This window comes from Sesamum indicum, linkage group LG10, assembly GCF_026168435.1.
Source record: "Sesamum indicum cultivar Baizhima isolate 11 linkage group LG10, ASM2616843v1, whole genome shotgun sequence".
Classification (NCBI taxonomy): domain Eukaryota; kingdom Viridiplantae; phylum Streptophyta; class Magnoliopsida; order Lamiales; family Pedaliaceae; genus Sesamum; species Sesamum indicum.
In genome coordinates, this window is record NC_142666.1 from 9,828,693 (window position 1) to 9,847,378 (window position 18,686).

The following is an 18,686-nucleotide window of genomic DNA, read 5'->3' on the forward strand; positions in this document are numbered from 1 at the left end:
TATTTTGGACGGTTTTATTTAAGAAAGTTTTTTTTCCTTTTACACACACATGTAGTTATTATTACGCTTAGCAAATTTAATACACAAATTATTGGGTGTAGACCAACGTTTGGGTCAAGTTTCGTCGAATTCTGAGAACATTCAAAATTTAGCCGTTTTGGACGGTATTATTAAAGGAAGTTTGTTTTCCTTTTACACAAACTTGTAGCTTTTATTACGGTTAGCAAATTTACCACACAAATTCTTGGGTCTAGACCAACGTTGGGGTCAAGTTTCGTCGATTTCTGAAAACGTTCAAAATTAAGCTTATTTGCACGGTTTTATTAAAGCAAGTTTGTTTCCTTTTTATACAAACATGTAATTATTATTACGCTTAGCAAATTTACCACACAAATTCTTATGTGCAGACCAACGTTTTGGTCAAATTTGGTCGAATTCTGAGAACGTTCAAAATTTAGCTATTTTGGACAGTTTTATTAAAGCAAGTTTGTTATCCTTTTACACAAACTAGTAGTTATTATTACGGTTAGAAAAATTTACCACACAAGTTCTTGGGTCTAGACCAACGTTTGGGTCAAGTTTCGTCGAATTCTGAGAAAGTTCAAAATTAAGCTGTTTTGCACGGTTTTATTAAAGCAAGTTTGTCTCCTTTTTATACAAACATGAAGTTATTATTATGCTTAGCAAATTTACCATACAAATTCTTATGTCAAGACCAACGTTTGGGTCAAGTTTCGTCGAAATTTGAGAACGTTCAAAATTTAGCTGTTTTGCAAGGTTTTATTACAGCAAGTTTCTTTCCATTTTATAAAAACTTGTAGTTATTATAATTTAAGCATAGAAAATTCACCACACAAATTCTTATGTCCAAACCAATATTTGGGTGAATTTTCGTCGAATTCTGAGAATATTCAAATTTAGCTATTTTGCACGGTTTATTAAAGCAAGTTTGTTTCTATTTCATACAACCTTATAGTTATTATTACGCTTAGCAAATTTACCACACAAATTCTTATGTGCAGACCAACGTTTTGGTCAAATTTGGTCGAATTCTGAGAACGTTCCAAATTTAGCTATTTTGGACGGTTTTATTTAAGAAAGTTTTTTTTCCTTTTACACACACATGTAGTTATTATTACGCTTAGCAAATTTAATACACAAATTATTGGGTGTAGACCAACGTTTGGGTCAAGTTTCGTCGAATTCTGAGAACATTCAAAATTTAGCCGTTTTGGACGGTATTATTAAAGGAAGTTTGTTTTCCTTTTACACAAACTTGTAGCTTTTATTACGATTAGCAAATTTACCACACAAATTCTTGGGTCTAGACCAACGTTGGGGTCAAGTTTCGTCGATTTCTGAAAACGTTCAAAATTAAGCTTATTTGCACGGTTTTATTAAAGCAAGTTTGTTTCCTTTTTATACAAACATGTAATTATTATTACGCTTAGCAAATTTACCACACAAATTCTTATGTGCAGACCAACATTTTGGTCAAATTTGGTCGAATTCTGAGAACGTTCAAAATTTAGCTATTTTGGACAGTTTTATTAAAGCAAGTTTGTTTTCCTTTTACACAAACTAGTAGTTATTATTACGGTTAGAAAAATTTACCACACAAGTTCTTGGGTCTAGACCAACGTTTGGGTCAAGTTTCGTCGAATTCTGAGAAAGTTCAAAATTAAGCTGTTTTGCACGGTTTTATTAAAGCTAGTTTGTCTCCTTTTTATACAAACATGAAGTTATTATTATGCTTAGCAAATTTACCATACAAATTCTTATGTCAGGACCAACGTTTGGGTCAAGTTTCGTCGAAATTTGAGAACGTTCAAAATTTAGCTGTTTTGCAAGGTTTTATTACAGCAAGTTTGTTTCCATTTTATAAAAACTTGTAGTTATTATAATTTAAGCATAGAAAATTCACCACACAAATTCTTATGTCCAAACCAATATTTGGGTGAATTTTCGTCGAATTCTGAGAATATTCAAATTTAGCTATTTTGCACGGTTTATTAAAGCAAGTTTGTTTCTATTTCATACAACCTTATAGTTATTATTACGCTTAGCAAATTTACCACACAAATTCTAATTTGCAGACCAACGTTTCGGTCAAATTTGGTCGAATTCTGAGAACGTTCCAAATTTAGCTATTTTGGACGGTTTTATTTAAGAAAGTTTTTTTTCCTTTTACACACACATGTAGTTATTATTACGCTTAGCAAATTTAATACACAAATTATTGGGTGTAGACCAACGTTTGGGTCAAGTTTCGTCGAATTCTGAGAACATTCAAAATTTAGCCGTTTTGGACGGTATTATTAAAGGAAGTTTGTTTTCCTTTTACACAAACTTGTAGCTTTTATTACGGTTAGCAAATTTACCACACAAATTCTTGGGTCTAGACCAACGTTGGGGTCAAGTTTCGTCGATTTCTGAAAACGTTCAAAATTAAGCTTATTTGCACGGTTTTATTAAAGCAAGTTTGTTTCCTTTTTATACAAACATGTAATTATTATTACGCTTAGCAAATTTACCACACAAATTCTTATGTGCAGACCAACGTTTTGGTCAAATTTGGTCGAATTCTGAGAACGTTCAAAATTTAGCTATTTTGGACAGTTTTATTAAAGCAAGTTTGTTTTCCTTTTACACAAACTAGTAGTTATTATTACGGTTAGAAAAATTTACCACACAAGTTCTTGGGTCTAGACCAACGTTTGGGTCAAGTTTCGTCGAATTCTGAGAAAGTTCAAAATTAAGCTGTTTTGCACGGTTTTATTAAAGCAAGTTTGTCTCCTTTTTATACAAACATGAAGTTATTATTATGCTTAGCAAATTTACCATACAAATTCTTATGTCAAGACCAACGTTTGGGTCAAGTTTCGTCGAAATTTGAGAACGTTCAAAATTTAGCTGTTTTGCAAGGTTTATTACAGCAAGTTTGTTTCCATTTTATAAAAACTTGTAGTTATTATAATTTAAGCATATAAAATTCACCACACAAATTCTTATGTCCAAACCAATATTTGGGTGAATTTTCGTCGAATTCTGAGAATATTCAAATTTAGCTATTTTGCACGGTTTATTAAAGCAAGTTTGTTTCTATTTCATTCATCCTTATAGTTATTATTATGCTTAGCAAATTTACCACCCAAATTCTTATGTTCAGACCAACGTTTTGGTCAAGTTTGATCGAATTCTGAGCACGTTCCAAATTTAGCTATTTTGGACGGTTTTATTTAAGAAAGTTTTTTTTCCTTTTACACACACATGTAGTTATTATTACGCTTAGCAAATTTAATACACAAATTATTGGGTGTAGACCAACGTTTGGGTCAAGTTTCGTCGAATTCTGAGAACATTCAAAATTTAGCTGTTTTGGACGGTATTATTAAAGGAAGTTTGTTTTCCTTTTACACAAACTTGTAGCTTTTATTACGGTTAGCAAATTTACCACACAAATTCTTGGGTCTAGACCAACGTTTGGGTCAAGTTTCGTCGATTTCTGAAAACGTTCAAAATTAAGCTTCTTTGCACGGTTTTATTAAAGCAAGTTTGTTTCCTTTTTATACAAACATGTAATTATTATTACGGTTAGCAAATTTACCACACAAATTCTTATGTGCAGAGCAACATTTTGGTCAAGTTTGGTCGAATTCTGAGAACGTTGAAAATTTAGCTATTTTGGACGGTTTTATTAAAGCAAGTTTATTTTTTCCTTTTACACAAACTAGTAGTTATTATTACCGTTAGAAAAATTTACCACACAAGTTCTTGGGTCTAGACCAACGTTTGGGTCAAGTTTCGTCGAATTCTGAGAAAGTTCAAAATTAAGCTGTTTTGCACGGTTTTATTAAAGCAAGTTTGTCTCCTTTTTATACAAACATGAAGTTATTATTATGCTTAGCAAATTTACCATACAAATTCTTATGTCAAGACCAACGTTTGGGTCAAGTTTCGTCGAAATTTGAGAACGTTCAAAATTTAGCTGTTTTGCAAGGTTTTATTACAGCAAGTTTGTTTCCATTTTATAAAAACTTGTAGTTATTATAATTTAAGCATAGAAAATTCACCACACAAATTCTTATGTCCAAACCAATATTTGGGTGAATTTTCGTCGAATTCTGAGAATATTCAAATTTAGCTATTTTGCACGGTTTATTAAAGCAAGTTTGTTTCTATTTCATACAACCTTATAGTTATTATTATGCTTAGCAAATTTACCACCCAAATTCTTATGTTCAGACCAACGTTTTGGTCAAGTTTGATCGAATTCTGAGAACGTTCCAAATTTAACTATTTTCGACGATTTTATTTAAGAAAGTTTTTTTTCCTTTTACACACACATGTAGTTATTATTACGCTTAGCAAATTTAATACACAAATTATTGGGTGTAGACCAACGTTTGGGTCAAGTTTCGTCGAATTCTGAGAACATTCAAAATTTAGCTATTTTGGACGGTATTAATAAAGGAAGTTTGTTTTCCTTTTACACAAACTTATAGCTTTTATTACGGTTAGCAAATTTACCACACAAATTCTTGGTTCTAGACCAACGATGGGGTCAAGTTTCGTCGATTTCTGAAAACGTTCAAAATTAAGCTTATTTGCACGGTTTTATTAAAGCAAGTTTGTTTCCTTTTTATACAAACATGTAATTATTATTACGCTTAGCAAATTTACCACACAAATTCTTATGTGCAGACCAACGTTTTGGTCAAATTTGGTCGAATTCTTAGAACGTTCAAAATTTAGCTATTTTGGACAGTTTTATTAAAGCAAGTTTGTTTTCCTTTTACACAAACTAGTAGTTATTATTACGGTTAGAAAAATTTACCACACAAGTTCTTGGGTCTAGACCAACGTTTGGGTCAAGTTTCGTCGAATTTTGAGAACGTTCAAAATTAAGCTGTTTTGCACGGTTTTATTAAAGCAAGTTTGTCTCCTTTTTATACAAACATGAAGTTATTATTATGCTTAGCAAATTTACCATACAAATTCTTATGTCAAGACCAACGTTTGGGTAACGTTTCGTCGAATTTTGAGAACGTTCAAAATTTAGCTGTTTTGCAAGGTTTTATTACAGCAAGTTTGTTTCCATTTTATAAAAACTTGTAGTTATTATAATTTAAGCATAGAAAATTTACCACACAAATTCTTATGTCCAAACCAACATTTGGGTGAATTTTCGTCGAATTCTGAGAATATTCAAATTTAGCTATTTTGCACGGTTTTATTAAAGCAAGTTTGTTTCTATTTCATACAACCTTATAGTTATTATTATGCTTAGCAAATTTACCACCCAAATTCTTATGTTTAGACCAATGTTTGGGTCAAGTTTGATCGAATTCTGAGAACGTTCCAAATTTAGCTATTTTGGACGGTTTTATTTAAGAAAGTTTTTTTTCCTTTTACACACACATGTAGTTATTATTACGCTTAGCAAATTTAATACACAAATTATTAGGTGTAGACCAACGTTTGGGTCAAGTTTCGTCGAATTCTGAGAACATTCAAAATTTAGCTGTTTTGGACGGTATTATTAAAGGAAGTTTGTTTTCCTTTTACACAAACTTGTAGCTTTTATTACGGTTAGCAAATTTACCACACAAATTCTGTTTCTAGACCAACGTTGGGGTCAAGTTTCGTCGATTTCTGAAAACGTTCAAAATTAAGCTTATTTGCACTGTTTAATTATAGCAAGTTTGTTTCCTTTTTATACAAACATGTAATTATTATTACGCTTAGCAAATTTACCACACAAATTCTTATGTGCAGACCAACGTTTTGGTCAAATTTGGTCGAATTCTGAGAACGTTCCAAATTTAGCTATTTTGGACGGTTTTATTAAAAAAGTTTTTTTTCCTTTTACACACACATGTAGTTATTATTACGCTTAGCAAATTTAATACACAAATTATTGGGTGTAGACCAACATTTGGGTCAAGTTTCGTCGAATTCTGAGAACATTCAAAATTTAGCTGTTTTGGACGGTATTATTATAGCAAGTTTGTTTTCCTTTTACACAAACTTGTAGTTCTTATTACGGTTAGCAAATTTACCACACAAATTCTTGGGTCTAGACCAACGTTGGGGTCAAGTTTCGTCGATTTCTGAAAACGTTCAAAATTAAGCTTATTTGCACGGTTTTATTAAAGCAAGTTTGTTTCCTTTTTATACAAACATGTAATTATTATTACGCTTAGCAAATTTACCACACAAATTCTTATGTGCAGACCAACGTTTTGGTCAAATTTGGTCGAATTCTGAGAACGTTCAAAATTTAGCTATTTTGGACAGTTTTATTAAAGCAAGTTTGTTTTCCTTTTACACAAACTAGTAGTTATTATTACGGTTAGAAAAATTTACCACACAAGTTCTTGGGTCTAGACCAACGTTTGGGTCAAGTTTCGTCGAATTCTGAGAAAGTTCAAAATTAAGCTGTTTTGCACGGTTTTATTAAAGCAAGTTTGTCTCCTTTTTATACAAACATGAAGTTATTATTATGCTTAGCAAATTTACCATACAAATTCTTATGTCAAGACCAACGTTTGGGTCAAGTTTCGTCGAAATTTGAGAACGTTCAAAATTTAGCTGTTTTGCAAGGTTTTATTACAGCAAGTTTGTTTCCATTTTATAAAAACTTGTAGTTATTATAATTTAAGCATAGAAAATTCACCACACAAATTCTTATATCCAAACCAATATTTGGGTGAATTTTCGTCGAATTCTGAGAATATTCAAATTTAGCTATTTTGCACGGTTTATTAAAGCAAGTTTGTTTCTATTTCATACAACCTTATAGTTATTATTATGCTTAGCAAATTTACCACCCAAATTCTTATGTTCAGACCAACGTTTTGGTCAAATTTGGTCGAATTCTGAGAACGTTCAAAATTTAGCTATTTTGGACAGTTTTATTAAAGCAAGTTTGTTTTCCTTTTACACAAACTAGTAGTTATTATTACGGTTAAAAAAATTTACCACACAAGTTCTTGGGTCTAGACCAACGTTTGGGTCAAGTTTCGTCGAATTTTGAGAACGTTCAAAATTAAGCTGTTCTGCACGGTTTTATTAAAGCAAGTTTGTCTCCTTTTTATACAAACATGAAGTTATTATTATGCTTAGCAAATTTACCATACAAATTCTTATGTCAAGACCAACGTTTGGGTAACGTTTCGTCGAATTTTGAGAACGTTCAAAATTTAGCTGTTTTGCAAGGTTTTATTACAGCATGTTTGTTTCCATTTTATAAAAACTTGTAGTTATTATAATTTAAGCATAGAAAATTTACCACACAAATTCTTATGTCCAAACCAACATTTGGGTGAATTTTCGTCGAATTCTGAGAATATTCAAATTTAGCTATTTTGCACGGTTTTATTAAAGCAAGTTTGTTTCTATTTCATACAACCTTATAGTTATTATTATGCTTAGCAAATTTACCACCCAAATTCTTATGTTCAGACCAATGTTTGGGTCAAATTTGATCGAATTCTGAGAACGTTCCAAATTTAGCTATTTTGGACGGTTTTATTTAAGAAAGTTTTTTTCCCTTTTACACACACATGTAGTTATTTTTACGCTTAGCAAATTTAATACACAAATTATTAGGTGTAGACCAACGTTTGGGTCAAGTTTCGTCGAATTCTGAGAACATTCAAAATTTAGCTGTTTTGGACGGTATTATTAAAGGAAGTTTGTTTTCCTTTTACACAAACTTGTAGCTTTTATTACGGTTAGCAAATTTACCACACAAATTCTGTTTCTAGACCAACGTTGGGGTCAAGTTTCGTCGATTTCTGAAAACGTTCAAAATTAAGCTTATTTGCACTGTTTTATTAAAGCAAGTTTGTTTCCTTTTTATACAAACATGTAATTATTATTACGCTTAGCAAATTTACCACACAAATTCTTATGTGCAGACCAACGTTTTGGTCAAATTTGGTCGAATTCTGAGAACGTTCCAAATTTAGCTATTTTGGACGGTTTTATTTAAGAAAGTTTTTTTTCCTTTTACACACACATATAGTTATTATTACGCTTAGCAAATTTAATACACAAATTATTGGGTGTAGACCAACATTTGGGTCAAGTTTCGTCGAATTCTGAGAACATTCAAAATTTAGCTGTTTTGGACGGTATTATTATAGCAAGTTTGTTTTCCTTTTACACAAACTTGTAGTTCTTATTACGGTTAGCAAATTTACCACACAAATTCTTGGGTCTAGACCAACGTTGGGGTCAAGTTTCGTCGATTTCTGAAAACGTTCAAAATTAAGCTTATTTGCACGGTTTTATTAAAGCAAGTTTGTTTCCTTTTTATACAAACATGTAATTATTATTACGCTTAGCAAATTTACCACACAAATTCTTATGTGCAGACCAACGTTTTGGTCAAATTTGGTCGAATTCTGAGAACGTTCAAAATTTAGCTATTTTGGACAGTTTTATTAAAGCAAGTTTGTTTTCCTTTTACACAAACTAGTAGTTATTATTACGGTTAGAAAAATTTACCACACAAGTTCTTGGGTCTAGACCAACGTTTGGGTCAAGTTTCGTCGAATTCTGAGAAAGTTCAAAATTAAGCTGTTTTGCACGGTTTTATTAAAGCAAGTTTGTCTCCTTTTTATACAAACATGAAGTTATTATTATGCTTAGCAAATTTACCATACAAATTCTTATGTCAAGACCAACGTTTGGGTCAAGTTTCGTCGAAATTTGAGAACGTTCAAAATTTAGCTGTTTTGCAAGGTTTATTACAGCAAGTTTGTTTCCATTTTATAAAAACTTGTAGTTATTATAATTTAAGCATATAAAATTCACCACACAAATTCTTATGTCCAAACCAATATTTGGGTGAATTTTCGTCGAATTCTGAGAATATTCAAATTTAGCTATTTTGCACGGTTTATTAAAGCAAGTTTGTTTCTATTTCATTCATCCTTATAGTTATTATTATGCTTAGCAAATTTACCACCCAAATTCTTATGTTCAGACCAACGTTTTGGTCAAGTTTGATCGAATTCTGAGCACGTTCCAAATTTAGCTATTTTGGACGGTTTTATTTAAGAAAGTTTTTTTTCCTTTTACACACACATGTAGTTATTATTACGCTTAGCAAATTTAATACACAAATTATTGGGTGTAGACCAACGTTTGGGTCAAGTTTCGTCGAATTCTGAGAACATTCAAAATTTAGCTGTTTTGGACGGTATTATTAAAGGAAGTTTGTTTTCCTTTTACACAAACTTGTAGCTTTTATTACGGTTAGCAAATTTACCACACAAATTCTTGGGTCTAGACCAACGTTTGGGTCAAGTTTCGTCGATTTCTGAAAACGTTCAAAATTAAGCTTCTTTGCACGGTTTTATTAAAGCAAGTTTGTTTCCTTTTTATACAAACATGTAATTATTATTACGGTTAGCAAATTTACCACACAAATTCTTATGTGCAGAGCAACATTTTGGTCAAGTTTGGTCGAATTCTGAGAACGTTGAAAATTTAGCTATTTTGGACGGTTTTATTAAAGCAAGTTTATTTTTTCCTTTTACACAAACTAGTAGTTATTATTACCGTTAGAAAAATTTACCACACAAGTTCTTGGGTCTAGACCAACGTTTGGGTCAAGTTTCGTCGAATTCTGAGAAAGTTCAAAATTAAGCTGTTTTGCACGGTTTTATTAAAGCAAGTTTGTCTCCTTTTTATACAAACATGAAGTTATTATTATGCTTAGCAAATTTACCATACAAATTCTTATGTCAAGACCAACGTTTGGGTCAAGTTTCGTCGAAATTTGAGAACGTTCAAAATTTAGCTGTTTTGCAAGGTTTTATTACAGCAAGTTTGTTTCCATTTTATAAAAACTTGTAGTTATTATAATTTAAGCATAGAAAATTCACCACACAAATTCTTATGTCCAAACCAATATTTGGGTGAATTTTCGTCGAATTCTGAGAATATTCAAATTTAGCTATTTTGCACGGTTTATTAAAGCAAGTTTGTTTCTATTTCATACAACCTTATAGTTATTATTATGCTTAGCAAATTTACCACCCAAATTCTTATGTTCAGACCAACGTTTTGGTCAAGTTTGATCGAATTCTGAGAACGTTCCAAATTTAACTATTTTCGACGATTTTATTTAAGAAAGTTTTTTTTCCTTTTACACACACATGTAGTTATTATTACGCTTAGCAAATTTAATACACAAATTATTGGGTGTAGACCAACGTTTGGGTCAAGTTTCGTCGAATTCTGAGAACATTCAAAATTTAGCTATTTTGGACGGTATTAATAAAGGAAGTTTGTTTTCCTTTTACACAAACTTATAGCTTTTATTACGGTTAGCAAATTTACCACACAAATTCTTGGTTCTAGACCAACGATGGGGTCAAGTTTCGTCGATTTCTGAAAACGTTCAAAATTAAGCTTATTTGCACGGTTTTATTAAAGCAAGTTTGTTTCCTTTTTATACAAACATGTAATTATTATTACGCTTAGCAAATTTACCACACAAATTCTTATGTGCAGACCAACGTTTTGGTCAAATTTGGTCGAATTCTTAGAACGTTCAAAATTTAGCTATTTTGGACAGTTTTATTAAAGCAAGTTTGTTTTCCTTTTACACAAACTAGTAGTTATTATTACGGTTAGAAAAATTTACCACACAAGTTCTTGGGTCTAGACCAACGTTTGGGTCAAGTTTCGTCGAATTTTGAGAACGTTCAAAATTAAGCTGTTTTGCACGGTTTTATTAAAGCAAGTTTGTCTCCTTTTTATACAAACATGAAGTTATTATTATGCTTAGCAAATTTACCATACAAATTCTTATGTCAAGACCAACGTTTGGGTAACGTTTCGTCGAATTTTGAGAACGTTCAAAATTTAGCTGTTTTGCAAGGTTTTATTACAGCAAGTTTGTTTCCATTTTATAAAAACTTGTAGTTATTATAATTTAAGCATAGAAAATTTACCACACAAATTCTTATGTCCAAACCAACATTTGGGTGAATTTTCGTCGAATTCTGAGAATATTCAAATTTAGCTATTTTGCACGGTTTTATTAAAGCAAGTTTGTTTCTATTTCATACAACCTTATAGTTATTATTATGCTTAGCAAATTTACCACCCAAATTCTTATGTTTAGACCAATGTTTGGGTCAAGTTTGATCGAATTCTGAGAACGTTCCAAATTTAGCTATTTTGGACGGTTTTATTTAAGAAAGTTTTTTTTCCTTTTACACACACATGTAGTTATTATTACGCTTAGCAAATTTAATACACAAATTATTAGGTGTAGACCAACGTTTGGGTCAAGTTTCGTCGAATTCTGAGAACATTCAAAATTTAGCTGTTTTGGACGGTATTATTAAAGGAAGTTTGTTTTCCTTTTACACAAACTTGTAGCTTTTATTACGGTTAGCAAATTTACCACACAAATTCTGTTTCTAGACCAACGTTGGGGTCAAGTTTCGTCGATTTCTGAAAACGTTCAAAATTAAGCTTATTTGCACTGTTTAATTATAGCAAGTTTGTTTCCTTTTTATACAAACATGTAATTATTATTACGCTTAGCAAATTTACCACACAAATTCTTATGTGCAGACCAACGTTTTGGTCAAATTTGGTCGAATTCTGAGAACGTTCCAAATTTAGCTATTTTGGACGGTTTTATTAAAAAAGTTTTTTTTCCTTTTACACACACATGTAGTTATTATTACGCTTAGCAAATTTAATACACAAATTATTGGGTGTAGACCAACATTTGGGTCAAGTTTCGTCGAATTCTGAGAACATTCAAAATTTAGCTGTTTTGGACGGTATTATTATAGCAAGTTTGTTTTCCTTTTACACAAACTTGTAGTTCTTATTACGGTTAGCAAATTTACCACACAAATTCTTGGGTCTAGACCAACGTTGGGGTCAAGTTTCGTCGATTTCTGAAAACGTTCAAAATTAAGCTTATTTGCACGGTTTTATTAAAGCAAGTTTGTTTCCTTTTTATACAAACATGTAATTATTATTACGCTTAGCAAATTTACCACACAAATTCTTATGTGCAGACCAACGTTTTGGTCAAATTTGGTCGAATTCTGAGAACGTTCAAAATTTAGCTATTTTGGACAGTTTTATTAAAGCAAGTTTGTTTTCCTTTTACACAAACTAGTAGTTATTATTACGGTTAGAAAAATTTACCACACAAGTTCTTGGGTCTAGACCAACGTTTGGGTCAAGTTTCGTCGAATTCTGAGAAAGTTCAAAATTAAGCTGTTTTGCACGGTTTTATTAAAGCAAGTTTGTCTCCTTTTTATACAAACATGAAGTTATTATTATGCTTAGCAAATTTACCATACAAATTCTTATGTCAAGACCAACGTTTGGGTCAAGTTTCGTCGAAATTTGAGAACGTTCAAAATTTAGCTGTTTTGCAAGGTTTTATTACAGCAAGTTTGTTTCCATTTTATAAAAACTTGTAGTTATTATAATTTAAGCATAGAAAATTCACCACACAAATTCTTATATCCAAACCAATATTTGGGTGAATTTTCGTCGAATTCTGAGAATATTCAAATTTAGCTATTTTGCACGGTTTATTAAAGCAAGTTTGTTTCTATTTCATACAACCTTATAGTTATTATTATGCTTAGCAAATTTACCACCCAAATTCTTATGTTCAGACCAACGTTTTGGTCAAATTTGGTCGAATTCTGAGAACGTTCAAAATTTAGCTATTTTGGACAGTTTTATTAAAGCAAGTTTGTTTTCCTTTTACACAAACTAGTAGTTATTATTACGGTTAAAAAAATTTACCACACAAGTTCTTGGGTCTAGACCAACGTTTGGGTCAAGTTTCGTCGAATTTTGAGAACGTTCAAAATTAAGCTGTTCTGCACGGTTTTATTAAAGCAAGTTTGTCTCCTTTTTATACAAACATGAAGTTATTATTATGCTTAGCAAATTTACCATACAAATTCTTATGTCAAGACCAACGTTTGGGTAACGTTTCGTCGAATTTTGAGAACGTTCAAAATTTAGCTGTTTTGCAAGGTTTTATTACAGCAAGTTTGTTTCCATTTTATAAAAACTTGTAGTTATTATAATTTAAGCATAGAAAATTTACCACACAAATTCTTATGTCCAAACCAACATTTGGGTGAATTTTCGTCGAATTCTGAGAATATTCAAATTTAGCTATTTTGCACGGTTTTATTAAAGCAAGTTTGTTTCTATTTCATACAACCTTATAGTTATTATTATGCTTAGCAAATTTACCACCCAAATTCTTATGTTCAGACCAATGTTTGGGTCAAATTTGATCGAATTCTGAGAACGTTCCAAATTTAGCTATTTTGGACGGTTTTATTTAAGAAAGTTTTTTTCCCTTTTACACACACATGTAGTTATTTTTACGCTTAGCAAATTTAATACACAAATTATTAGGTGTAGACCAACGTTTGGGTCAAGTTTCGTCGAATTCTGAGAACATTCAAAATTTAGCTGTTTTGGACGGTATTATTAAAGGAAGTTTGTTTTCCTTTTACACAAACTTGTAGCTTTTATTACGGTTAGCAAATTTACCACACAAATTCTGTTTCTAGACCAACGTTGGGGTCAAGTTTCGTCGATTTCTGAAAACGTTCAAAATTAAGCTTATTTGCACTGTTTTATTAAAGCAAGTTTGTTTCCTTTTTATACAAACATGTAATTATTATTACGCTTAGCAAATTTACCACACAAATTCTTATGTGCAGACCAACGTTTTGGTCAAATTTGGTCGAATTCTGAGAACGTTCCAAATTTAGCTATTTTGGACGGTTTTATTTAAGAAAGTTTTTTTTCCTTTTACACACACATATAGTTATTATTACGCTTAGCAAATTTAATACACAAATTATTGGGTGTAGACCAACATTTGGGTCAAGTTTCGTCGAATTCTGAGAACATTCAAAATTTAGCTGTTTTGGACGGTATTATTATAGCAAGTTTGTTTTCCTTTTACACAAACTTGTAGTTCTTATTACGGTTAGCAAATTTACCACACAAATTCTTGGGTCTAGACCAACGTTGGGGTCAAGTTTCGTCGATTTCTGAAAACGTTCAAAATTAAGCTTATTTGCACGGTTTTATTAAAGCAAGTTTGTTTCCTTTTTATACAAACATGTAATTATTATTACGCTTAGCAAATTTACCACACAAATTCTTATGTGCAGACCAACGTTTTGGTCAAATTTGGTCGAATTCTGAGAACGTTCAAAATTTAGCTATTTTGGACAGTTTTATTAAAGCAAGTTTGTTTTCCTTTTACACAAACTAGTAGTTATTATTACGGTTAGAAAAATTTACCACACAAGTTCTTGGGTCTAGACCAACATTTGGGTCAAGTTTCGTCGAATTCTGAGAAAGTTCAAAATTAAGCTGTTTTGCACGGTTTTATTAAAGCAAGTTTGTCTCCTTTTTATACAAACATGAAGTTATTATTATGCTTAACAAATTTACCATACAAATTCTTATGTCAAGACCAACGTTTGGGTCAAGTTTCGTCGAAATTTGAGAACGTTCAAAATTTAGCTGTTTTGCAAGGTTTTATTACAGCAAGTTTGTTTCCATTTTATAAAAACTTGTAGTTATTATAATTTAAGCATAGAAAATTCACCACACAAATTCTTATGTCCAAACCAATATTTGGGTGAATTTTCGTCGAATTCTGAGAATATTCAAATTTAGCTATTTTGCACGGTTTATTAAAGCAAGTTTGTTTCTATTTCATACAACCTTATAGTTATTATTATGCTTAGCAAATTTACCACCCAAATTCTTATGTTCAGACCAACGTTTTGGTCAAGTTTGATCGAATTCTGAGAACGTTCCAAATTTAGCTATTTTGGACGGTTTTATTAAAAAAAGTTTTTTTTCCTTTTACACACACATGTAGTTATTATTACGCTTAGCAAATTTAATACACAAATTATTGGGTGTAGACCAACGTTTGGGTCAAGTTTCGTCGAATTCTGAGAACATTCAAAATTTAGCTGTTTTGGACGGTATTATTAAAGGAAGTTTGTTTTCCTTTTACACAAACTTGTAGTTCTTATTACGGTTCGCAAATTTACCACACAAATTCTTGGGTCTAGACCAACGTTGGGGTCAAGTTTCGTCGATTTCTGAAAACGTTCAAAATTAAGCTTATTTGCACGGTTTTATTAAAGCAAGTTTGTTTCCTTTTTATAAAAACATGTAATTATTATTACGCTTAGCAAATTTACCACACAAATTCTTATGTGCAGACCAACGTTTTGGTCAAATTTGGTCGAATTCTGAGAAAACGTTCAAAATTTAGCTATTTTGGACAGTTTTATTAAAGCAAGTTTGTTTTCCTTTTACACAAACTAGTAGTTATTATTACGGTTAGAAAAATTTACCACACAAGTTCTTGGGTCTAGACCAACGTTTGGGTCAAGTTTCGTCGAATTCTGAGAAAGTTCAAAATTAAGCTGTTTTGCACGGTTTTATTAAAGCAAGTTTGTCTCCTTTTTATACAAACATGAAGTTATTATTATGCTTAGCAAATTTACCATACAAATTCTTATGTCAAGACCAACGTTTGGGTCAAGTTTCGTCGAAATTTGAGAACGTTCAAAATTTAGCTGTTTTGCAAGGTTTTATTACAGCAAGTTTGTTTCCATTTTATAAAAACTTGTAGTTATTATAATTTAAGCATAGAAAATTCACCACACAAATTCTTATATCCAAACCAATATTTGGGTGAATTTTCGTCGAATTCTGAGAATATTCAAATTTAGCTATTTTGCACGGTTTATTAAAGCAAGTTTGTTTCTATTTCATACAACCTTATAGTTATTATTATGCTTAGCAAATTTACCACCCAAATTCTTATGTTCAGACCAACGTTTTGGTCAAATTTGGTCGAATTCTGAAAACGTTCAAAATTTAGCTATTTTGGACAGTTTTATTAAAGCAAGTTTGTTTTCCTTTTACACAAACTAGTAGTTATTATTACGGTTAAAAAAATTTACCACACAAGTTCTTGGGTCTAGACCAACGTTTGGGTCAAGTTTCGTCGAATTTTGAGAACGTTCAAAATTAAGCTGTTCTGCACGGTTTTATTAAAGCAAGTTTGTCTCCTTTTTATACAAACATGAAGTTATTATTATGCTTAGCAAATTTACCATACAAATTCTTATGTCAAGACCAACGTTTGGGTAACGTTTCGTCGAATTTTGAGAACGTTCAAAATTTAGCTGTTTTGCAAGGTTTTATTACAGCAAGTTTGTTTCCATTTTATAAAAACTTGTAGTTATTATAATTTAAGCATAGAAAATTTACCACACAAATTCTTATGTCCAAACCAACATTTGGGTGAATTTTCGTCGAATTCTGAGAATATTCAAATTTAGCTATTTTGCACGGTTTTATTAAAGCAAGTTTGTTTCTATTTCATACAACCTTATAGTTATTATTATGCTTAGCAAATTTACCACCCAAATTCTTATGTTCAGACCAATGTTTGGGTCAAATTTGATCGAATTCTGAGAACGTTCCAAATTTAGCTATTTTGGACGGTTTTATTTAAGAAAGTTTTTTTCCCTTTTACACACACATGTAGTTATTTTTACGCTTAGCAAATTTAATACACAAATTATTAGGTGTAGACCAACGTTTGGGTCAAGTTTCGTCGAATTCTGAGAACATTCAAAATTTAGCTGTTTTGGACGGTATTATTAAAGGAAGTTTGTTTTCCTTTTACACAAACTTGTAGCTTTTATTACGGTTAGCAAATTTACCACACAAATTCTGTTTCTAGACCAACGTTGGGGTCAAGTTTCGTCGATTTCTGAAAACGTTCAAAATTAAGCTTATTTGCACTGTTTTATTAAAGCAAGTTTGTTTCCTTTTTATACAAACATGTAATTATTATTACGCTTAGCAAATTTACCACACAAATTCTTATGTGCAGACCAACGTTTTGGTCAAATTTGGTCGAATTCTGAGAACGTTCCAAATTTAGCTATTTTGGACGGTTTTATTTAAGAAAGTTTTTTTTCCTTTTACACACACATATAGTTATTATTACGCTTAGCAAATTTAATACACAAATTATTGGGTGTAGACCAACATTTGGGTCAAGTTTCGTCGAATTCTGAGAACATTCAAAATTTAGCTGTTTTGGACGGTATTATTATAGCAAGTTTGTTTTCCTTTTACACAAACTTGTAGTTCTTATTACGGTTAGCAAATTTACCACACAAATTCTTGGGTCTAGACCAACGTTGGGGTCAAGTTTCGTCGATTTCTGAAAACGTTCAAAATTAAGCTTATTTGCACGGTTTTATTAAAGCAAGTTTGTTTCCTTTTTATACAAACATGTAATTATTATTACGCTTAGCAAATTTACCACACAAATTCTTATGTGCAGACCAACGTTTTGGTCAAATTTGGTCGAATTCTGAGAACGTTCAAAATTTAGCTATTTTGGACAGTTTTATTAAAGCAAGTTTGTTTTCCTTTTACACAAACTAGTAGTTATTATTACGGTTAGAAAAATTTACCACACAAGTTCTTGGGTCTAGACCAACATTTGGGTCAAGTTTCGTCGAATTCTGAGAAAGTTCAAAATTAAGCTGTTTTGCACGGTTTTATTAAAGCAAGTTTGTCTCCTTTTTATACAAACATGAAGTTATTATTATGCTTAACAAATTTACCATACAAATTCTTATGTCAAGACCAACGTTTGGGTCAAGTTTCGTCAAAATTTGAGAACGTTCAAAATTTAGCTGTTTTGCAAGGTTTTATTACAGCAAGTTTGTTTCCATTTTATAAAAACTTGTAGTTATTATAATTTAAGCATAGAAAATTCACCACACAAATTCTTATGTCCAAACCAATATTTGGGTGAATTTTCGTCGAATTCTGAGAATATTCAAATTTAGCTATTTTGCACGGTTTATTAAAGCAAGTTTGTTTCTATTTCATACAACCTTATAGTTATTATTATGCTTAGCAAATTTACCACCCAAATTCTTATGTTCAGACCAACGTTTTGGTCAAGTTTGATCGAATTCTGAGAACGTTCCAAATTTAGCTATTTTGGACGGTTTTATTAAAAAAAGTTTTTTTTCCTTTTACACACACATGTAGTTATTATTACGCTTAGCAAATTTAATACACAAATTATTGGGTGTAGACCAACGTTTGGGTCAAGTTTCGTCGAATTCTGAGAACATTCAAAATTTAGCTGTTTTGGACGGTATTATTAAAGGAAGTTTGTTTTCCTTTTACACAAACTTGTAGTTCTTATTACGGTTCGCAAATTTACCACACAAATTCTTGGGTCTAGACCAACGTTGGGGTCAAGTTTCGTCGATTTCTGAAAACGTTCAAAATTAAGCTTATTTGCACGGTTTTATTAAAGCAAGTTTGTTTCCTTTTTATACAAACATGTAATTATTATTACGCTTAGCAAATTTACCACACAAATTCTTATGTGCAGACCAACGTTTTGGTCAAATTTGGTCGAATTCTGAGAACGTTCAAAATTTAGCTATTTTGGACAGTTTTATTAAAGCAAGTTTGTTTTCCTTTTACACAAACTAGTAGTTATTATTACGGTTAGAAAAATTTACCACACAAGTTCTTGGGTCTAGACCAACGTTTGGGTCAAGTTT